Source organism: Capricornis sumatraensis, unplaced genomic scaffold (assembly GCF_032405125.1).
Source record: "Capricornis sumatraensis isolate serow.1 unplaced genomic scaffold, serow.2 scaffold15, whole genome shotgun sequence".
In the NCBI taxonomy this organism is placed as follows: Eukaryota; Metazoa; Chordata; class Mammalia; order Artiodactyla; family Bovidae; genus Capricornis; species Capricornis sumatraensis.
In genome coordinates, this window is record NW_027184626.1 from 1,956,750 (window position 1) to 1,981,186 (window position 24,437).

General features: G+C 37.6%; 1 protein-coding gene across 2 annotated transcripts in view; it reads right to left on the reverse strand.

Annotated features, from left to right (window-relative positions):
- The window catches only part of LOC138072392 (lysozyme C, kidney isozyme), a 55,604-nt gene that overhangs the window by 9,788 nt on the left and 21,379 nt on the right, over nucleotides 1-24,437 (reverse strand). Inside the window, exon 2 of one of the 2 annotated variants that reach the window (XM_068963493.1) lies at nucleotides 15,330-15,439. The exons of the other annotated variant lie outside the window; for it this stretch is intronic. The gene's annotated coding sequence lies outside the window, so the exon portion shown is untranslated. The remainder of the gene's footprint in view (nucleotides 1-15,329; nucleotides 15,440-24,437) is intronic. 2 annotated transcript variants of the gene reach the window in all.

The following is a 24,437-nucleotide window of genomic DNA, read 5'->3' on the forward strand; positions in this document are numbered from 1 at the left end:
ATGAAGGTTTGATTTATTGTCCTTTACTTTGTAAAGCCAACCCCACCAGGTCCAGACATCCCATATTTTGGGCCTGCACTACCAAAAAAATGTCAACATTGTTGAGTTCTCCTATCCTCCTGTTAAACAAAGGAAAAATGTAATAATAATGATCTTGGGTTTCTGATAAGGGCAAATATACCCTTGAGTTCCATCTCATATAAGACCTACAGTCCCTTCTCTGACCCTTGGAAATATTGATCTTACTGTATCTTTGAAATGTAAGCACCCAAAGAGATCCTTGTTGCTAAAGCAATTCAGTTCAATTCAGTCACTCAGTTGTGTCTGACTCTGCCGCCCCATGAACCACAGCACTCCAGGCCTCCCTGTCCATCACCAACTCCCGGAGTCCACCCAAACCCATGTCCATTGAGTTGGTGATGCCATCCAACCATCTCATCCTCTGTCGTCCCCTTCTCCTCCTGCCCCCAATCCCTCCCAGCATCAGGGTCTTTTCAAATGAGTCAGCTCTTCGCATCAGGTGGCCAAAGTATTGGAGTTTCAGCCTCAACATCAGTCTTTCCAATGAACACTCAGGACTGACCTCCTTTAGGATGGACTGCTTGGATCTCCTTGCAGTCCAAGGGACTCTCAAGAGTCTTCTCCAGGACCACAGTTCAAAAGCATCAATTCTTCAGCACTCAGCCTTCTTCACAGTCCAACAATCACATCCATACATGACCACTGAAAAACCATAGCCTTGACTAGACAGATCTTTGTTGGCAAAGTAATGTCTCTGCTTTTGAATATGCTGTCTAGGTTGGTCATAACTTTCTTTCCAAGGAGTAAGCATCTTTTAATTTCATGGCTGCAGTCACCATCTGCAGTGATTTTGGAGCCCAGAAAAATAAAATCAGCCACGGTTTCCACTGTTTCCCCATCTATTTGCCATGAAGCGATGGGACCAGATGCCATGATCTTCGTTTTCTGAATGTTGAGCTTTAAGAAAACTTTTTCACTCTCCTCTTTCACTTTCATCAAGAGACTCTTTAGTTCTTCACTTTCTGCCATAAGGGTGGTTTCTTCTGCATATCTGATGTTATTGATATTTCTCCCAGCAATCTTGATTCCAGCTTGTGCTTCCTCCAGCCCAGCGTTTCTCATGATGTGCTCTGCATATAAGTTAAATAAGCAGGGTGACAATATACAGCCTTGATGTACTTCTTTTTCCTATTTAGAACCAGTCTGTTGTTCCCTGTCCAGTTCTAACTGTTGCTTCCTGACCTGCACACAGGTTTCTCAAGAGGCAGGTTAGGTGGTCTGGTATGCCCATCTCTTGAAGAATTCTCCACAGTTTATTGTGATCCACACAGTCAAAGGCTTTGGCATAGTCAATAAAGAACAAATAGATGTTTTTCTGGAACTCTCTTGCTTTTTCCATGATCCAGCAGATGTTGGCAATTTGATCTCTGGTTCCTCTGCCTTTTCTAAAACCAGCTTGAACATCTGGAAGTTCATGGTTCACATATTGCTGAAGCAATTACAGGACCGGAAACAAACAAATATGAGAGATAGTTTTTTAAGAAAACAAACCGTTTGATATTTTCATAAGCTCCCTTGCCCCAAATTTTGTCCATAGCCTCCACAAGATTATTCATTCAAGACAAGTAAAATTCTTAATAGTCTTTTCCACAAATATTGGCAAAAGGCTTTAGCCACCTGAGTGGGTAAATTTAACTTGTTCTATCTGCCAAAAATCCCATTTAGGTCTTCTATAAGCTAGAAAGTTTTTGTACTACTGTACTGGATATGTGGCTAAAATTTTTAAATGAAAGCTATGAGATCACAGTTTGCATCAGTCTCTATCTATATATCCATGTATATCTATGTATGTATGTTATGTATGTGTGATATTTTTATTCCTCTGGATAGTATTTGTAAAAACTTGTGAAAGACCTCTATTTAACTGGCTTAAAGACAATACAAGCACTTATTTAAACTAAGACTAGTCAAATAAGTTTATGTTGTCTCTACTTTATGCTTGAAATTATAAAATTATAAATTCTACTCAAGAACTAAATTTACAGTAGAAATTATTTCCTTAATGTATGTCAATATGGTAGAGAAAAAAGTCATCTTTAAATTATTAGATTCTTTACTTCTGTAAGTTTTGCTACTTGCCTAGTTTGTCAACAAGAAAAATAACATAAAATGATGGTTAATTTTTAATATCATTAAATTTTCATGGCGACTCAAGCATAATTGTTAAGTACACATGAATTAAATAGATATAAGTGGTAGAAATGTTCGTAAATGAATTTTGCAGGTATCATTAATAAAATGTGTCTGCTTAAAAATAGTTTTCAAAATCTTTTTGTAACATTAACTTTAAATGATATTCATTGATATCTAGTTCATTTCCAAATAAAATAGTGAAATATTAATTGCCAAACACATGTTTAAGTTTATATGCTTTTCACCTCTTATTACAGACAAACTAAAGGTATTTGGGTTTGTTAATAACATGTTGTTTTTACCACTTAAAAAAAATTGTACTATGAAAAGGCATATGTCTTTAAAAATCACGAAGTGATATATTCCTGGAAATTCCCTGGTAGTCCTATGGATAGGACTTGGCGCTTTCACTGTTGTGGTCTGGGTTCAATTCCTGGTTGGAGAACTAAGATCCTGTGGCGTCCACACAGCACAGCCAATAAATAAAGATATAAAAATTTAAAAGAGCAAATAAGATAAAAGATAAGGGTTCTAGTAAACAGGATTTTAATACAGGAGAAAGGAGAAGGGAAATTATTGAGATGAAGGGAACAGTAACCCTAAGGACTCCCTGGGGGAAAGCCAAGTTAAAGAAGTCCTGGAAGGCTTCCCTAGGGGTGCAGGGGATAACAATCCTCCTGTCAACAGCGGGCATGCGGGTTCGATCTCCAACTGGGAAGATTCCACATGCCGGAGCAACTCAGCCCGGGCGCCACTACTCCTGAGCCTGCCAGCGGCAACTACCGAAGCCCAGGTACCTAGAGCCTGTACTCTGCAACAGAAGCCAGCACAGTGAGAAGCCCAGGCACCACAATAAAGAGTAGCTCCCCACCCACTGCAACTAGAGGAAGTCCACGTGCAGCAGCAAAGACCCAGCACAACAAAAAATAAACGTTGACTAATTTTTAAAAACCCTACTACAAATGTGTGTAATAGACAAGCTTAAAAAAAAAATGTCCTGGAATGTTTGAAACTATTGAAAGGAGTTTGACAACTCTGACTGAGATCTAGGGCGATGAATTAATACATGAATAAGTAAATGGAAGACTATGCAAACAAAAAGTAAGGCAATTGTCAATTCCAAGAAAACTAAAACACAAGAAAAGAAGATATACAACCAAATTACACGATCATAGTATACTCATCTGTGAGAGTTTGTACATGCTTGTAAAGGGGAACAAGACATGGGGAGTCCAGAGAGCTAAATCTTCATCTTCCTTGGCGGAAATCAGTAGAAAATACCCATGATTGAAAATAAAAAATGAATAGAATAATCATACTCTTGACATATATGGCCATAATAATAAAATAGAACTAAAGAAGCTAAAAATACCTAAGAAGTTGAAAGACATTGCCTCTAGTGTTGGGAATTGGATAAGAACGTTTAGGGCTATCTTTCAGCATTTAACTTATAACACCTCATTTGACTTTAAAAAATGTGCGTATGTATTTTATGATTAAAAAAACTTTAAAACGTCTTATGTAAGAAAAAGGACTAAAAGATACACACCAGAATGTTTATACTGACACTCTTCAGAATTTTATTCAACTTGTATATTTTGGCATTTTCCAAGTTTTGTTCTTTCAGCATATATTACTTTTATAATTAGCAAAATAATAAATAATTACACATACAGAGAGGAGTGTGCAGAATCACTAAAAAAAGAATGATTTTTTTGAAGTCCTCAACATTCCTCTGTGTATATGAATTCACCCATATTGGTAGAAATAGTCTGCCAATTAACTTTAAATTTATCCTTCTTTCATGCAGCTCATCTGTACCCAGATCAGTGGTCTCTTAAGCTTCAATAGAAAGGAGTTAAATATTAATTTTCAATGAACTTCATGAGATGCATTAAAATGGCATATAAGCTATAGAAAAAGAAACATGAGAGAATATGTCAGAACAATCCTGTTTTGTTTAGGATCATTTTTATTGTATCATTAACTTTCTTAAAAGACTGAAAAATACTCTTATAAGAATAGAATTTATATTTCTTGGAATAAGAGATAAGTTGCCAAGCTCCTGGAACACTGTCCCATCCAGGCCTTCATTTGGGAGATTATATTATTGAAGGAGGATAAAGCAGGAAGAAACATTTCCTGAGGCCTGGGTACTTGAGGAGGCAAATTTGGCCAGATCTGAGATGATAGTGGTAACAGGCTTGAGAAGTGGCAGGGCCCTGCATCCCACTCCGTGGGGGTCCCAGAGCAGTGGTAAGAGGTCTCTTGGATGGCATGCAGCTGCTGGGAAAGTGAACATGAATTGCTCTCCCTTGGGAATCAATAAAGCTTTTTTAAAAAAGATTTATTTATTTGGTTGTGCTGGGTCTCAGCTGCAGCAATGTGAACTCTTAGTTGCAGCATGTAGGATCTAGTTCATTGACCAGGGATTGAACCCAGGCCCCCTGCATTGGGAGCACAGAGTCTTAGCCACTGGACCACCAGACAAGTCCCTCAACGAAGCTTCGAGAAAGAGCTTCTGCCTTCGAGTGAACCATGTCAGCCTGGGTAATTACCATCATATGAACATCTCAGTGATGGACTGAAACTCTAAGGTCTTCCTCAAGTTTTCTGGGCTTTGTCCTTTCTTGAGATGCTTGTAAGCTCCTGGGCAGGGGATAAGCTAAAGAAGTTTTACAACACCATCTTTTGGGGAAATGGGGCTTAGAGACAAATTTTGTTAGATTTAGAAAAATAAAGCAAAGTGATGGTTCTTGCACCCATTTATAGTATAGCAAATTTAGACCCTCTGCACTATTTGACCTAGACTTACCTTCTCTGAATGTGACTGCAGAGTGGGAAGTGAGATGGTTCTTGAGAGCCCTAGAGATGAAACTACTTTCCTGAAAATGGCTCTTCGATTTAATGATTTTGGTCACCACTGACCCTGGAGGTAAGCCACGGTGTTTTTAATTTTCAGTGACTCAGACCTCTCTGTCTTGATAATCTTGTTTCACTATAATCTATCCCATCACTTTTTTGCTGTTGTTGTTCCTGCAATCTGGTTTTTATTTTCTTGTCATTCAGTCACTCAGTGGTGTCTGACTCTTTGCAACCCCATGGACTGCAGCATGCCAGGCTTCCCTGTCCTTCATTATCTCCTGGAGCTTGCTCAAACTCATGTCCATTGAGTTGATGATGCCATTCAACCATCTCATCCTCTATTGGCCCCTTCTCCTCCTACCCTCAATCTTTCCCAGCATCAGGGTCTTTTTCAATGAATCAGCTTTTCGCATCAGGTGGCCAAAGTATTGGAGCGTCAGCTTCAGCATCAGTCCTTCCAATGAATATTCAGCACTGATTTCCTTGAGGACTGACTGGTTTGATCTCCTTGCAGTCCAAGGGACTCTCAAGAGTCTTCTTCAATACCACTATTCGAAAGCATCAGTTCTTAGGCACTCAGCTTTCTTTATGGTCCAGCTCTCACATCCATACATAACTACTGGAAAAACCACAGCTTTGACTACATAAAACTTTGTTGGCAAAATGATGTCTCTCCCTTTTCTAAATTAAAATCTATTTGTGTCAATATATGAAGGACATGAAAAACTATATGAAAATAGCATAACCTCAGGAAGTATTAATAACTGACACTGGTAAAAAAAAAAAAAAAAAAGACCGTATTAATGAAAAGAGGCATTGGAATGAGTTTTGTCAAAGATTGTAAATAGTCACTTGCTATGAAGCAGTGCCATTCCGTGGTCAGGGCAGCTCCTCTCATTAGCCAGCTGACACTGTCCTTGTGTAGTTTGGCTCAGGGGTGCAGAGGACCTAGTCTCATCTCTGCTGTGGCAGCATGGCTGCTAGGAGAATTTGGAAGAGGCAGGGGAGATGGGAGGGCTGGCATGTGGGGTAAGGGACACAGCTGGACTCTCCCAGGGAGCCCAGATGCTGAAAGCTGAAGATGGAGTAATTTCTAATGGAGCTGTGTAATAGCCCTGTGAAACAGGACCAGCATCCAGCTGCTCCCAGCAAGTCCAGCATCCTAGCCACAGGTCAGAGTGGCTCTCTGTGGGGACATTCCCTGACTCAGGGCAGTGCTTCACCCTAATCCAAAGCTGGCATTTTGTTGGCCAGGTTCTTGGGTCATTGAAAAATGGTAAATGATTTGGGTTTGCCTAATCCAAACCAGTGTGTCTTTTTCGAGGATTAGTGATCACTTTCTGTTCTTTTAGCTCTCAATGTCTCTGTAATTTCAGTTCCCGCTCTTTGCAAAATAGATCGAACAAGCAAGATGCTTTCCTGCATCTCATAACACCACCCAAACTCCAGAAATCATCTAACTTTTGTACTTAATTTACTATGTAGTCTTGGTGTTTTTGTGTTTTGAGTCAGATACTCAGTTCATGGGCTTTCCAGGTGGCTCAGAGATAAAGAATCTGCCTGCCAAGCAGGAGACGTGAGTTTGATCCCTGGGTCAGGAAAATCTCCTGGAGAAGGAAATTGCAACCTACTCCAGTATTCTGGCTTGGGAAATCCCATGGACAGAGATGCCTTGCAGGCTACAGTCCTTAGGGTCGCAAAGGAATCAGACACAACATAGCGACTAAAAAACAACAATCTGTTCATACTGAGAAAAAATACTACTACTTAATCTACACAAGAGAAATTATTTCTACTGTGCTGTCAATACTGTGCTATAAAAGTTATTGTGGTCTCGCACAGAGCCACAACTTACTGACCCATGAATTGATCTTTAAGCCTAAAACAGTACCAGCCTAGTCATCTGCCAGGTGCTTTACTGCTAATCACAGAGGAGACTCTACCATTCTTCACCCTTGCCATGCATCACTCTTTCATCTTTGTTCCTGCTGTCTCCTCAACGTGCTGTGCGGACAATGGAAGAAATAATAGGTGCTGGTGTCAAAGACAACGCCGGGGGGTGAGCAGAACCAGACCTAAAAGCTTAATCCCCGAAACAGTAAAGTTCAGCAATTAATCCCAAAGACAATGGAAAGTATTCATGAGTATTAAACTGGAAGGTAACTGGATCAAAATCTTAAAACAAAGTAAATTAACACTCTCGATTGCATTCAGGGACTGCTGCTAGAAAACTATACGAGTAATTCAGATGGCAGATGAAGTGGGAAGTGGATAATAGAACTAGGAGAATTCAAGAGATATTTAGGAGGTTTGAATAGTCAAGATTGGAGACTATTTTGAGACACAGGGATAAAAGGAAAGGTATATAATGCTAGCTTTTTTTTTACTCAAATGCTTGCAATGTGTTAGCCACTTAATAAACATTATTTATAATTCTTTCAGGGGTCTTAAAGATAGGTATTATGTCCATTTTACAAATGAAAAACTATGTCTCCCAGAGGAGAAAAGTCCTGCCCCAAGACATACAGATAGTGAGTGGGGGAGCTGGGAGTTAGATTCAGGTCAGGTCCATGGTCTTTTCAGTTTACCTCGTTACCTTGAAGTTCAAGTGAAAGGGAAGAAATTCTCTCACAACACACTATAACTTGTCTACCTCTTGCTGATTTTAGTTCCCAATATAATTATACAAATCCATTTTATGTGTTTTAAGTGTGATTTTCATCTAAGAGGTTAATCTAACTCCAGGCAATGCCGTTAAACAATCAGAGACTATTTCAAAATCAGTATTCTTTTTTTGTTAAACAGAGATGTTACTTATTTATTTTTGGCTGCATGGGTCTTAATTGCCACAGGTGGGCTTTCTCTAGCTGCGACGAGTGGGGGCTGCTCTCTAGTGCTTGGGCCTCTCATTCCCGTGGCTTCCCTTGTTGCACAGCACTGCTCTAGGCACTCTGGCTCCAACAGCTGCGGCTCCCAGGCTCTAGAACACGATCTCAGCGGTGTGGCACTGGGGTTATCTGCCAGGTGGCACATGGGATCTTCCTGGACCAGGGATCAAACCCATGTGCCCTGCATTGGCAGGTAGATTTTTAACCACTGGACCACCAGAGAAGCCCCTAAAAATCAATTTTCTTAATGTGAGTGCAACTGATAATTGTGGAAAGTTTTTTATTTCTTTGTGAATACTTTCTTTGTACTATTATTTCTGTTACATTTAAACTTTCAGATTCAATGAAATTATAACTTTAGAGTTCACTTCCCTTTTTCACATTATGAACAGATATTTCCCTTCCCACATGGGTCAGGTTACAAAAATCCTTCCTCAATTTACACAAAAATTGGGCATTCATCATTGAGAAATTGTAATGAAATAAGTAACTGATTTTTCAAACATGTGATAAAACATAATCTTGTTGACAAAGAGATGAGAATGTTCCTATTTTCGTTTGCTCTTTCTAGAAGAGTATTCTGATTTCATTTCTCTGTTAAGTATGACTTTTGAGTTTAAGGTTTGATCTTTTTATTTGTGCCAAATCAACTGCATATCATTAAAGTTCTTTCACTGAACTAAAACGCAGTGATTTCAATCTGTAAATTAGCTCTGGTAACATTACAAAATGCTGAGAAGAGAAGAAATAGTTGGAAATATGGGAATAAGGTAATGTACCTGGATCGTATTTTTTTTCCCTTTCTTCACAAACAAATATTTTATTTCTCCTCTTAAGAAGCAAATAAGATAATATGCTCAACTTCATATTAACAACAATTTATCTGTACACACTGAATTGAAGATGCTTCTGTTCTCTCTTTGACATCACTCTAAATGAAGATGCAGCCACAAATTATTTCACCCCAACACCTCACCTCAAGTCAATATCATACCTCTGTAAGGTGGCTGGTTGCTGGCATGTGAGTGGTCTATTTCCAACTCTGTTAAATAGGAAGTGAACTCACAAACACAGCATCATTTTTCACACTGTCTCACATGAGCTGAACCAGAGATTATGAGGGCTAGTATCAGTGCTTTATACATTTATTTTGGAAAATAATTTCCTTGACTGCTGATTCAAAAGGATTTTCAATTAAAGAGTCACTTATTAATAGTAAATGAGAAATACTGTAAGAATATGGAATGATAAACTCTGCATACAGAATCTATGTGTTATCTTAGTAATTTTTATGTAAATCTCAAACTATTCTAAAATTAAAAGTTTCAGTTCAGTTCAGTTTAGTTCAGTCGCTCAGTCATGTCCGACTCTTTGCGACCCCATGAATTGCAGCACGCCAGGCCTCCCTGTCCATCACCAACTCCCGGAGTTCACTCAAACTCACATCCATCAAATCGGTGATGCCATCCAGCCATCTCATCCTCTGTCATCCCCTTCTCCTCCTGTCCCCAATCCCTCCCAGCATCAGAGTCTTTTACAATGAGTCAACTCTTCGCATGAGGTGGCTAAAGTACTGGCATTTCAGCTTCAGCATCATTCCTTCCAAAGAACACCCAGGACTGATCTCCTTTAGAATGGACTGGTTGGATCTCCTTGCAGTCCAAGGGACTCTCAAGAGTCTTCTCCAACACCACAGTTCAAAAGCATCAATTCTTCGGCGCTCAGCTTTCTTCACAGTCCAACTCTCACATCCATACATGACCACAGGAAAAACCATAGATTTTTTTTAAAAAAAGTATAAGAGAGAACATAGCATGTTCTGGAAATCTCCTTTGAAGTGGGGAGTGGAAGTGAAGAATTTGGCTAGGTAGGCAAAAGACCTTTTATGCTATTCAAAGGAGATTCAATACATAAATTGTATAGGCTGGATGAGGATTCCTAGATCTGTGGATGGGCTTCAGGGGTGTTGCAAAACCTCCTGAGTTGTATAAGATTATATTGTCTGAATGTGTATAGTATGTTTTTCTCTGAAGAAAGTTAAAAACTTTAATTATTATTCAATTATTCTTAAAGGGAAAAGCACATAAAATTGTTAATAATCACTGCTGAAGGTAATGTTGAAATTGAAATATTTCGAGCAAGAGATATGAAACAGTTCTATTTTTGTGTGCAAAAAAGATCCCTTCTTGGTAGTCCAGACTATAGTGATAATGTGTATGTATTTGGAGAAGGAAGGCAGGAGTTAAAGCCAAGATGGTGATAAAGACCATGATCTTCAGACTTTTTTGAATTGTGGTCTACTTTGCAGGGGAAAGGAATGACCCCATAAGATACCCTACCCTACTGTTGCCACTTTCCTGAGAAAAAAATTACTCAGTCTTTGGGATGAAATGTCATTTTTGTAAACCAAAGTTTGATGGGATTATATATACATCAACTTTATCATTGTAGATAAATGCACTGAACAAAAAAGGTCTCAATGACCCATATAACCACAATGGTGTGATCACTCACCCAGAGCCAGACATGCTGGAGTGTGAAGTCAAGTGGGTCTTAGGAAGCATTACTACAAATAAAGCTAGTGGCAGTGATGGAATTCCATCTGAGCTATCTAAAGTCCTAAAAGATGATGCTTTAAAGTTCTGCTCTCAATATGGCAGCAAATTTGGAAAACACAGCAGTGGCCACAGGACTGGAAAAGGTCAGTTTTCATCCCAATTTCAAAGAAGGGCAGTGCTAAAGAATGTTCAAACTACAGTACAACTGTACTCATTTCACATGCTGGCAAGGTAATGCTCAAAATCATTTAAGCTAGGCTTCGACAAGATGTGAGTCGAGCGATTTCAGATGTACAAACTAGATGTAGAAAAAGCAGAGGAACCAGAGATCAAGTTGGTAACATCCGTAGGATCATAGAAAAAGCAAGGAAATTCCAGAACATCTACTTCTGCTTCATTGAGCACGCTAAAGCCTTTGATTGTGTGGATCACAACAAACTGTGGAAAATTCTTAAAGAGATGGGTATACTAGACCACCTTACCTATCTCCTGAGAAACCCGTATACAGGTCGAGAAGCAACAGTCAGAACTGGACATGGAACAATGGACTGGTTCAAAAATGGGAAAGGAGTATGTCAAGGCTGTATATTGTCATCCTGCTTATTTAACTTATATGCGGAGTACATCATGCGAAATGCTGGGCTGGATGCAGCTCAAGCTGGAATCAAGATTGCCAGAAGAAATATTAATAACCTCAGATATGCAGATGACACCACCCTAATGCCAGAAAGCAAAGAGGAACTAAAGAGCCTCTTAATGAAGTTGAAAAAGGAGAGAGAAAAAGTTGCTTAAAAGTCAACATTCAAACAACTAAGATCATAGCATCCAGTCCCATCATTTCATGGCAAATAGATGGGGACGGGGGCGGGGAGGGGGGGCGGAGCATGGAAACACTGACAGATTTTATTTTCTTGGGCTCCAAAATCACTGCAGATGGTGACTGCAGCCATGAAATTAAAAGATGTTTGTTTCTTGGAAGAAAAGTTATGACAAACCTAGGCAGTGTTTTAAAAAGCAGAGACATCACTTTGCCAACAAAGGTCTGTCTAATCAAAGCTAAGGTTTTTTCCAGCAGTCATGTATGGAAGTGAGAGTTGGACCATAAAGAAGGCTGAGCAATGAAGAATTGATGCATTTGAACTGTTATGCTGGAGAAGACTCTTCAGAGTCCTTCGGTCTGCAAGGAGATCAAATCAGTCCATCCTAAAGGAAATCAGTCCTGAATAGTCACTGGAAGGACTGATGCTGAAGCTGACGCTCCAATATTTTGGCCATGTAATGCAAAGAACTGACTTATTGAAAAAGACCCTGATGTTGGAAAACACTGAGGGCAGGCGGAGAAGGGAATGACAGAGGATGTGATGGTTGGATGACATGAGTTTGAACAAACTCCGGGAGATAGTGAAGGACAGAGAAGTCTGGCATGCTGCAGTCCAGGGGGTCACAAAGGGTCAGACATGACTGAGAGTCTGAACAACAACATGGGCCACTATGCACCAGCATCCTGGCAACAGAGAAGAAAAACTCTTCCCCCGGAACAGGGATTCCCACATGCTGCAGCAGCAACTATCTCCAGGCTGGTGAAAGGTAAAGCCCACTAACTTCTTCTGGAGAAGGACTGAGGCTTAGCAATAGTAACAGCAGCTTTACGATCAACAGGTCATTTTCTTGAGCTGTCTGGGATGTCCAGTTTCAGGATGAAGTTAGAGTAACTATAGATACCGTGGACTGAGTAAGTATCCTTGGATTCTTTGAACTTCAAAGGAAGAATTGTTTAATAAAGAAGATAGAACACAATTTCCTGTTAATGTGGCCAAGTGGGATCTTAATTAGGAAAACATCTCAGAATGGTGAAGCCCAACACTAAGGCAGGCCACCTTTCAGGATATAGAAGTAGCTATAATTCTATTGAGTTATCTACCTGTAACTCAGGTACTGGATAAATATCCTTTCTTTTCAACCTCACCTTACCATGAAGAGGTTATCTACGGTTGAATTAGCATTATCAGAGCCCACATTTCCTATAAGTGATATAAACTTGGCTCCAAGTGCTTTATACATATTTGCCCAAGTAACCTATCTTAAAAAAAAAAAAAAAGGAGGAAAGATTACAAAGCTGCACTAATCTCTATGATCCTGCCAAGATCATTCTCATGAAGTTATACTTTATAAAGTATGTGCTTATGCTCATAATTTGTACTCTATGAAGCTCAATCTTTTCTTCTATAAAATGAGAGTACTAATATTCATCCTGTAGCTTTGTTGAAATCACACCATGAAGATTACAGCAAAATTTAAACAACCAAATGACAGCTCCTTTTCTACCCTCTTAGTTCTTTCTCCTCTCTAAACAAGAAAAACAAATTATTATTTTAATATATCACATGCCATAGCATTTACATAGACCACTCTTGACGATCTCAACAAACCACAAACCCAGAGGTAAGAAGATTTTATCATAGTTGATGAATCTTATACTACAATAAGAGTGAGAGAAAACAGAAAATTTGTTACCTTCGTGGCATCTATTTATTAGTTGATTTTAGAAGTGTTTGAGGAAAAATAAATAATAAGAAATACCACCTGGAAAGACCACTATTAAAAACTTAGCACAGTAATCAAGATAGCATAATACTGAAGGGAAAATAAGACACGTAGGTCAATGGAACAGAATAGAAAGCCCAGAAACAGACTCTTACAAATATGCCCAGTTAATTTTTGACTAAAGAGCAAAAGTGACTAAATGGAGGATGGGCAGCCTTTTCAATAAATGGAACTAGAGAAATTGAAATTCATCAGCAAAAAAGAAAAACAAAAAAACTTGACCTAAAAACTCACACTTTATGCAAAATTGTACTGAAAACAAAATTTTAATTTAAACTATAAAACTTATAGAAAATAACATAGGAGAAAATCTTTCAGACCTAGAATTAGGTAAAGAATTCTTAGGCTTGACACCAAAAGCATAATTCATAAAAGGAAAAAAACAGATAAATTGGCCCTCATCAAAATAAACTTTTGCTCTGCAAAAAGACCCTATACAAGGATAAAAAGACAAATTAGAGACCAGGGGAAGATTCTGAAAATCACTTATCAAAATTCTTTTGTCTAAAACACATAAAGATCCTTCAAATCTCAACATTTAAAAAATAATAATCTAATTAGAAAACTGGGCATGGACAAAAATTCACAGACATTCCTCCAAAAAGGACAGGTATACAGCTGGCAAATAAACAACTGAAAAGACTTTAACATTATCATCCATTAGACGGATGCTAATTAAAACTACAGTATCCTGTCAAAATTAACAATGGACTTATTATACAACCTAGCAATCTACTTTTGGGTATTTATCCTAGAGAAATGTCTTCTTTCCACATAAGAACTTGTATATGAATATTCATAGCAACTTTATTCTTAAATAGCCAATAACTGTAAACTATCCAAATTTCCTTGAGGTTCCTTAAGATGTTGTTTGTATCAATAGTTTGCATCTTTTTCTAAATCACTGAGTAGTATTCCATGGTGTGGACACACCAGTTTGTTTAATCATTCACCCACTCAATGAAATCTTACTAGTTTATGGTTTTTGGCTATTAAGAATAAAGTTGCTATGAATATTCATATACTTCTAAATATCACTTGGGTCAAAGAAGAAATCTCAAGAGAAATGAAAGAATTGTTTAAACTAAATGAAAATAGAAATACAGCTTATGAAAATGTATGAAATACACTGAAAATAGTGCTTACAGAGAAATTTACAGCATTAAATACATATATTAGTAGAGAAGAAGACGTAAAATTAAAAAAAGAAAAACACTAAAAAAAAAACCCCTAATATTCTACCTTAGGAAACTAGAAAAAGAAGAACAATTCAAGCCAAACCAAATGCACAAGAAAAGAAATAATACAAATTAGAGCAGCAATGAAATTGAAAATAGGAAAACAATAGAGAAAATCAACAAAACCAAAATCTGGCTCTTTGAAAAGATCAATAAAATTGATAAACTTCTAGTAGGCTAAGAGTACAAGAGAAGACACAAATTACTAAATTCTGATACAGGTCCTGATCAGTCCAAGAAGAACTTTGAAAAATTATGCTAAGTGAAAGAAGCCAGTCACCAAGGACTACCTATGATTCCATGCACATAAAATGCTCATCCCAGGGAAGTACACAGAGACAGAAAGCAGATTGGTGACTGCCAAGTGCTGGGGTTAGGGGTCAGTAGGTGATAGCTGAAGGACACTTCCTTTCTTTTTGAGGTGATGAAAATGTTCTGAAATCAACTTTGGTGACAGGTATATGTATCTGTGAATACATTAAAAACCACTAAAGTGTACACTTTAAATGAGTGAATTGATGGTATGTGAACCATTTCAATAAAGGCATCTAAGAGAAACAACAGAGTGCAAAAAATTGTATACAACAGGCTAAATTTTCTAAGAAAAGAATGAGGGGGGGGGGTGACAAAATGTTTCAGAACAAAAAGCTTATCTATGCATAATATTTCAGGGAGGACCCAGGAAACAGAATATATCTATTGCCTCCAAGGAAGAGAACTGGTGACGGAAGGACATGCTTGGAGGAAACTTTACATTGTATTATCTTTTTGCATTTTCATGTGCCATATTATTAGGCAGATTTACCATGAAACTAATGAAGCTTAAACTTTGGGCCCCTCACTTGCACAGGCTCTTCATAAGGCCCCAAGAGGGCCCTAAAACATACTTACCTGTTTGTAAAATTGATGCTCATGTTTGTAAAATTTCCAAAAATGAGATGTGTTAACTTCCAACAACTCACCTTGCTATTTCTTTCCACTCCAAATTCCCCTTCTTTTACTTCTCCTTTTGTGATGTGTGAGGAAAGGAGAAGAAAGAATCTGGCTGCAAACATTTTTGGGAGCCCATGCTCTGCAACAAGAGAAGCCACCTTAGTGAGAAGCCTGAGCTCGGCAACTACGGAGTAGCCGGTGCTCGCTACAACCAGAGACAGCCCAAGCGTAGCAAGACCCGGTTCAGCCAATAAACAAATAAATGAAATTTTTAAAAAAGAAATGTTTGACCAGTTTTATTGAGGTATAAATAACATACAAAAACCGCACTTTAAAGTATACAATTTGATATGTTTTTATATATGCATACACCCATGAGGCCATCACCACAGTCAAAAAAGATCATATTCTTCACCTTCAAAAGATTCCTCTCGTTCCTTCATCAGATATGTGCTTTGCAAAGATTTTATTCCAATATTTTCATTATCTTAGCAGCATCTTTTTAAAAGCAAAAGTTTTATAAATTACACTGAAGTTCAATTTATTTATTTGTCCTTTTCTTGAGTATGCTTTTGCTGTTGTATCTAACAAACAAGTCACACGATTTTTGCTTATTTTTCTTGGAGGAGTTCTATTGTTTTAGGTGTTTCATTTAGGTCTACAATCCATCTTGAGTTATTTTCCGTATGTAGTGTGCAGTGTGGATTCAAGTTCATTTTTTTGCATACCGACATCTAGTTGTCCCAGCACCACTTGTTAAAAGGCCCATCCCTTCTCCACTACATTGCCTTTGTGCCTTTAAAGCATTTTTCTATATTTACAGAAACGTTGCAAAGGTAGTACTGACAATTCTGTCACTGAGTTTTCCCAATGTCAGTGTTCTAGTTTTGGCAAATGTAGTTTTCTCTTAGTTTTGTCTACGTAAGATGTAGACATTAGTAGATTACTATTAACTAAGTTCTAGGCTTTATTTGATCCCACTAGTTTTCCCACTAACATTCTTTTTCTGTTCCAGGATCCAACAGGGAATACCACATTATATTTGTTTTCATGTCTTCTTAGGTTTTTTGGTTTACACATAAATAAAAATGCGCTTAGACCAAAGTTTTCAACAGGAACAAGAAAGAACATTAAATATTACTCTGAAGTGCTAATCGTTGTGGCTATTAAGATTTTAAAGCAAAAGTGACTTCCCTGGTGGTGCAGTGGTTAAGACTCCATGCTCCAATGCAGGAGGCCCAGGTCTGACCCCTAGTCAAGGAACTAGAGCCTGCATGTTGCAGCTAACAGCATGCGTGCCACAATTAAAGATCCTGGATGCAGCAACTAAGACACATCACAGCCAAATAAATTTTAAAAGGAAGTTCAACTGGATTAAAAAAAACGATTTTAAAGCAAAAGAATTTTCTTTCAGAGTTCATAATGAACAGCAGCATTATTAAATAGCAAATATTTCATAGGAATCATCAAAATAGCTGCTGTTTTCATCCAGGAACATTCGGAAAAATACTAAAATGAGAAAAGCTAATTAATATTTATCCAAAACACTTTATTAAAACTTAAAATGGAAAAATATGTATAAAATTAACTGGTAAAGAAACAAATCAGATAGCAAGTAATAGTCCATTACTGGAGATTTTATTTCAGATAGAACAGCCCTGATCAATTGTTGACTGTTGTGTAATATGGTTAATATAGAAAACCTTATGAGTGATTTTTAACTTTCTTATCAACTGAAAACTAGCTATGGCTTTATTCAACAAAGTGGAGCAACTTCTGGATGACTTGAACCTGTTGTTGAATGGTATTTGTAGTCAGCTGTATGATAAGAAAGCTATAATGAAAGATGTGAATAAAGCATTTTTTAAAAACATGAACAAGTACAGAATATGTGCTCTGTCTAGTTTCTTTAAATTCACTGGAGAAAATGTCACATCTTTGATATTAGGATTTGTTGAGTTGGATTCAACATTTTGCAACGATTATTTGTGTTCTTTTCAGGTATAATTCTCCACTTTTACAAAAGAATTCTGTTACTAGAATTGCCTACATGATTTTCCAAAAAGATTCTAATTCCATATGCTAACTCACAAATTATCCTAAATAAATATATAAGGAGTATACATGCACGCATGCTCAGTCCCTCAGTTGTGTCCAACTCTGAGACCCCCTGGACTGTAGCCCACCACACTCCTCTGTCCATGGATTTTTCAGTCAAGAATACTGGAGTAGGTTGCCATTTCCTAGTCCAGGGGATCTTCCCAACCCATGTACCTGGAGGCAAATGAACTTCTCCAGTGTGACGGCAATATGTGAGGCTAGCTAGAGTTATGGTGAGAGTTCGTGTCCTTGCCAAGTGCTTGGATTGTTAGAAACAGAGGCTCTTTTTAAGTAGATATACACCAAATTCTGGTAAAAGTTCATTATGCCCTCCAAGTCCCCTATGAGGACACTGGCTTACTATATGAGAACAAAATGAAGGTCCATCATTAGGACTGTGGACCCTTAATGAGGTCACTATTCCAGAACTTAATAAACACACTCACTACTCTCTGACCAGCTCACTGGGAGGTGGCTATCTTGTAAAAATGTGGGCTCCTTGGGAGCTTCAGCTTTATACAAGGCAACACATGGAAGATGGCCTCTCAAATGTGGCTTGGCCATTCCTGAACACAACATGACACTCAGATTGTGAAAGACCCCAGACATCCACTGATTAACAACATTCCCTTCCAGTTACTTTCCCATACAAAGTTTTCTCCCATCATCCCCTCCTGAATTCAGTTCAATCATCCTTTTATCCTTACCACTCCATTAATATCATTCCACTCAAAGTCACCATGAGTTCCAGATGTCACAGCCAAAGGTCAACTCAGTCTTCATTTTATCAAAACCGTCAATAGTATGTGACACACCTCACTCCGTTTTGAGAAACTAGGCTTCCAAGACACCCTCCTTTTCTTTCCCTCTCTCCCTCCTTTCCTCTCCTTTCCTTCCCTCTCTATCCCACACTCCCTCCTTGTCTCCCCACACTTCCATCTCTCTTCTTTCTCTCCTCTCTTCCTTTCTTCCTTGGTTCTCTTACCTCACGAGCTGCTGCCTATCTTTTTGGTTGCATCATTCTATCTTCCCTATTTCTAGGTATAAGAGCCCCCTTTTTCAGACTGTTGACCTTTCCTCTTTATCCATCATTGTTCTCCTGGTGATCTCACCTGGTCCCACTGCTTCAAATATTATTAGATACTGATACCTCACACAGTTGTACCTCTAGTCATGAAATTGTCCCAAATTCCAGATATGTACATCCAAATGAGTACCTAGCTCCCCCTTGGTAGCCTAATCGTTGTCTCAAACTCAACATGCCCAATATGAAACTTTTTATTTCTGCTCCCACCAAAAAATTAAAAAAAAAAAATCCCACCCAACCCTCCAGTTTTATCTCAGTAGAAAACAATTCTATTTTTTTTATTTCTTAGGTCAAAGACTATAGAGATATCCTTGATTTCTTTCTCTCTCATTCAGCTTTTGTCCATCAACAAATGAAGTCAGCTCTACCTTTAAAATATACTGTCTTACTGCTTCTTCACAACTATTGCCTCAATCAAACCACTTCAATTTCTCACCACACTAATGCAAAATTGCCAGTTGGTCTGCCTGCTCCCACAACTGTTCCCTAACCATTTCTTCTCCAGATAGTGACCAGTGATAAAAGGGGGATTGCGACACTCCTCTACTCATACCCTTCCATGCTTCCTGTCACACTGTGAGTAAAAACTAAAATCTTCACCATTCCCTATAAAGCCCTACCCAGCCATGCCCCCAAACATCTTCCTAAATCCATTTCCAACCATTCTCCTCTTCCCTCATTCTACTAGCCTTTGCTGCTTCACTTATACGTAAAGTTCCTGTACACACACAGCTCTGCAGCTGAATTATCTGTTTTAATTCACCTAGTTGTTCCTTTGCTAGTCCATACTCTTGTTATAATATTTTCATCAGATCCCTTAATATCTGGTGTAGTCATCCCCCCTTTAATTTTCTTCATCGACACAGATTTGGCAACTCTGAACTCCATTCTTTTATCTGAATTTTAGAATTTGTTATTTTGGATACCCTAAGTATCTTAACAGTAATTTGATTTGCAAAGCATTGAGTTTGCAATTTGGTTGATCTTTAACTTTGAACGTGAAGTCTTCCCATCTTTAAATATGGTATATTTGCCCAATTATTAAAACCTGTTTTCTCTGCTTTGTTAGAGATTAAAATATTTCCCCATAAAATCTTGAATATTCTTAATTAGTTTGATTCCTTTTCTCTTTTGGCCTCATCCTTCTCCAGCCTTTCCCCACCTTAAGCCCCATACATATATACGTGATTCAACAGTACTCTCTCAGTGGCCTCTCATGAGTTTTGCATTAGTTCTTCAGGTCTTCCTAGATTTTCTTTTTTATCCTGCGGCATCTCTGGAGCTAGGACGGCAAAGGCAACATGCAGCCTATGCTGGTTTGCCCCCATGGTCCCACTGATTGTCTATGATGGTTTGAGCTGAATTATTTTACTATTGGCAAGTGAATCTCCTAATTAAAACATGTCAGTAAGTGGCACATATAACAAAATGACAAATAGGGTTGTTTATGGGCATTATAGGAGAAAGCAATGGCACCCCACTCCAGTACTCTTGCCTGGAAAATTCCATGGACAGAGAGGCTTGGTGGGCTGCAGTCCATGGGGTCGCTAAGAGTCGGGCACATGACTGAGCGACTTCATTTTCATTTTTTACTTGCATGCATCGGAGAAGGAAATGGCAACCCACTCAGTGTTCTTGCTTGGAGAATCCCAGGGATGGGGGGAGCCTGGTGGGCTGCCGTCTGTGGGGCTGCACAGAGTCGGACACGACTGAAGTGACTTAGCAGCAGCAGCAGCATGGGCATTATTTTATATTTGTCATATGCTCTCTATCTCACACCATCCAGTCCTTCTTAATCTTCCAGGCTCCCTCTGAGTCCTCCAGCAGCCCAGGTCATCACATGGCTGCTAAGTCCTACTCCTCTTTCTGTTCCTTCCACCTGCTCTGCACAACAAAGCTCTTCAGCATCCAGAAAGGCTGGATCTTCCCTCTACCATCAGATCGGGATTTCTTCTTTTTGAAAAGTGATCTAACTTTAAAATTTAGAAGCGATCATTTGTTTGTACCAAGAGATTTTTCATCCTAGCAGAGATAGTTTCAATCCAAATTAATTTATAATTGGTGCAAAATTTCACAGTATAACCAATGAAAGCAATTCAATAAGTATGGTAGAGAATGGTCCTGGGTTGTAGCATTATCAGGTAAGTAAACAAGTTCTAAGAGACTTCCACAGATGGTTTATTCTTTACAGTATTTTCTCCATTTTTATAACTTCTTCCTTTGTTTTCACTTTGCTTAGCACCTAGGTTTTATAATGTAAAAGTGAAAGTCACTCAGTTGTGTCCAGTTCTTTGAGACCCCATGAACTATATAGTCCATGAACTTTTCCAGGCCAGAATACTTGAGTGGGTAGCCATTTCCTTCTCCAGGAGATCTTCCCAACCCAGGTCTCCCACATTGGAGGTGGATTTTTTACCAGCTGAGGTTTTGTAAAAATTCTACAGTTTTTTCTTTCTTTTTTCCTTATGCAACACTGTGACATTGTAATGTGGGCCTGTAGTTCTCTGACGGAGACAGGGTTTTATTCATCATGCTGTTTAAGTGCAGGTCAGTCTTAAGGCTAAGACACACGATATGAAAAAATTATGAAATCTGAGTCTCTTAAGCCTAGACATTAACCCAGCAAACCTCTAAATTCTGATTAGCTCTCTCTTTACCCTCATTTTACTTTCTCTTCCCATCTTCACTGTGTGAAATTTTAAGTTCGTAATAGGGTAAAATTGCTTCTACCTTTGTTTGTAAGATATGTCATTTCAAAATTTAATATCTGAAAAATATCCAGAGGGGAATTTCATCAGATACACTCCACTCATTAGTACAAAGGCTACTGAGGTTCTCTATAGAGTCTATGTAGAATATAAGGATCACTCTTTTGTGTGTCTTGCTTGTTTTATTTTTTCTTATTCTTGTCTCCTAAACTATCTATAGTTACAAATATCTAAACAGGTATATTTGGTACATGCAGAAGTCTGTCAGCATAATAAGCAAATGTTTTAAGTTAAAGTCTCTGGTAAATTACACTTGTGTTCTTGTACTGTTTAGTATGATTTTAGTAAATCATAAGAAAATTGATGGCTGCACTAATTAACTTTTTTCAGTCATTTTTAAACTTTCAGATTTATAAAATGTAATCATTGTTGCAATTCTTAGTGTTTTATATTTCTAAAATATGGTTGTTTCATGATAATCAAATATGTTATATTGGAAATATACTCGTTAAAAAATACTCCATATTTTTTATATTTTCACTAGCTATACCTAACAACATAAAGGCAGCTATTATTTTTTAATCAACAGTGATTGTAAATATTCTATTTTACTTTCTTAGTACTAGACTATAGCACCAAGTGATACACTTACTGTTCTATTTCTGATATTACGATTTCAAGGCAGTTGTAGAAAATGCTTTAGTAGATGTAATAGTCAAAGAAGAGTCGCTAGAATTTGGAAAGTCATTTTGTAGTTTAAGGGGAAAATTAATTTTGTTTTGTTGTTTTAACTTTTGTTTGCTTTTCTCAAAAGTCCCTTCTTAACTAGTGAGCCCAAAATGTCAGGCCTGTAATCCCAGCTAGAGCTTTACCAGGTGTGTGTACTTCCCGGATCACACAGTTCAGTGAGCTGTATTATCTGTCTCTGCACAATCTCTTCTGAAGTCAGTTGCTGATGCTGTAATCATAACCCTTGAAATGTATGGGTAAATAAAAGCTCCTTTATCAGAAATGTATGACTACTCACTTTCTCAAGAGACTCTTAATGGCAAAATTGTGGCAAAATGAGAAATTTCTTCCCTCCTATTTATTTGAAAACAACAAATTATAGTCATGATTTCAAGATTTCCTTCCAGGGCCTCATTAAATTGCCTCCCATGTCATAAAAAACCTCTTGTGAAAGATGCTTCTGGAGGAAACTTGTTACATCAAACTGTCAGTCAAGTCCTCTTCTCAAGTTTTGCTACTGTCTTTTGATCCAAGAGGAGCCACGGAGATGAACCATCTCTTCCTTAAGATTATTTAATAAATAATTTTGCATCCATTACTCTTATGCATAATAATCAGCAGCACTCTACACTATACAGTCTTGTATGTAGAGCCTACTTTAGATTGGGATGTGGAATAGACATTTTAGAATACTAAAATCATTTCCATACAAAAAGCCAAATTATTAACCTAGCAGGAGATTTTGTTGTGTTTGGTTTGTTTTCTAAAGACTGAGACACACTAGATAAAGCGTTGTTCATCTCTTCCATGAACCATAAAATTAAAGGAGATAACTGGGTTTTCCACACTTGATTCTTTGTCTCTGCAATAGAATAGGTTTTTAGCATTTGAGCAGCTTAAAGCCATTTGGTTAGTTTTTCCATATACTTTCTTTAAAAATCACTCTTCAAAAGTGCCAAGTTCCTGATTTTAAAACTCTAATCATTTGGTTTTGACCAATTGTGTGGGAAGAAATATAAAATAGTTTTTCTTCTGTTCAGCCATATTTTCTTTGGTCAATGCCATTTCTGTTTTCTTGGTTTATTCTTTCTGGATTTTTCTAAATCATTACCCTTCATACTGAATATTATGGGGGAAATATGAGCTTAATATTTTTTTTTTCCAAAACCAGTCTTTTGATAAAGGGCAAAGTTGAAGGCCAAAATAGACAGATAGCTCAATCAACAGATTGATTTGTACCTCCACTAGTTTGTTCCTCCACCAACATAGGCTACATTATATTTTCAGTAAAAACAGAATTTAAGACATTAGTAATAGAAGTGAACAATTCATTAAGTATTTGATAGGTTCTCATTCTAGTTTATATATTAATCTTTAAAAATATTAACTACTGAGTAGCTCACACAAAATGGAACTTTTTAGAGGGAATTTAAGCTGATTTTTCTGTTCAGAAATTTTATGGTTAGTTTTCAGATCAGATTCATGATTTTCTCTCCTATGTTCTTTGTCTTACTTACACTGTTTTATCTCAGGGTACAACAAAGAACAAAATTAACAGTGCCTTAAATGTGAGAAAATACAGTGGGTCCTCATCATTTAATTCTTACAAGAATATTTTGAACTGAGTGTTTTTACTTTCATTTGCAGATAAGAAGGTTGCAACTTGAATGGCCTATGTAACTTGCTCAAAGTCATAGTGCAGAGCCCTGAGGTTCAAACTCAAACTTCTTTTATTCCAGAACCTAAATTCATAACTAAAATACTAACTCCTAAAAGCTATGTGGACATCCTAGTGGGCATTAGAAAGGTGTCAAAGAATGTTAGAATCAGAAGAAACATTAGTGAGCATGTCATTTTAATATGGATAAATAGAAGTTTATAAAGGCAATGACCTTAATGTCATATTTTTGTTTAATGGCAGAAGTCAAATATCTTCCTATTTAAATGCTCACTGAAAATAATCTCAAAATCATTATTTATAATTTTATTTAAAATCCTTTTTGACAGTATTACTTCTATAACGTAGAAAAATCTTATGGTTGTTATGTATGTATTTTCTTTTTGCTGCTCTAGTCTTGCATGTATGCTAAGTTGCTTCAGTCATGTCTGACTCTTGGTGACCCTGTGGACCAGAGGCTCCTCTGTCCAAGGGATATATCTCCTGCATCGGTAGGCAGGTTCTTTACCACTAGTGTACCTTGGGAAGCCTACTGGGTTAATCAACTTAAAAATAAGTCTTTTGTCACAGAAGAAATTTCTAATTCCCAAAAAAGTTGATTTCCAACATGACAATTTGGAACCTCATGGGAAAGACTTGAAAGCCTGGCTTGTGATAATTGATTTGATTCACAAAAATTACTTATCATCTTTTTTTCAATAATTGTTGCTTAAACATTAAGTAAAACAGACAAATTTGCTTAAGTAAATGTTATATCTCAAAATTTTCAGTACTATACTTATTTACAATAATTTTTCTGAGTTTAACCTCTGTTAAAAGGCAGCCATTCATTAAA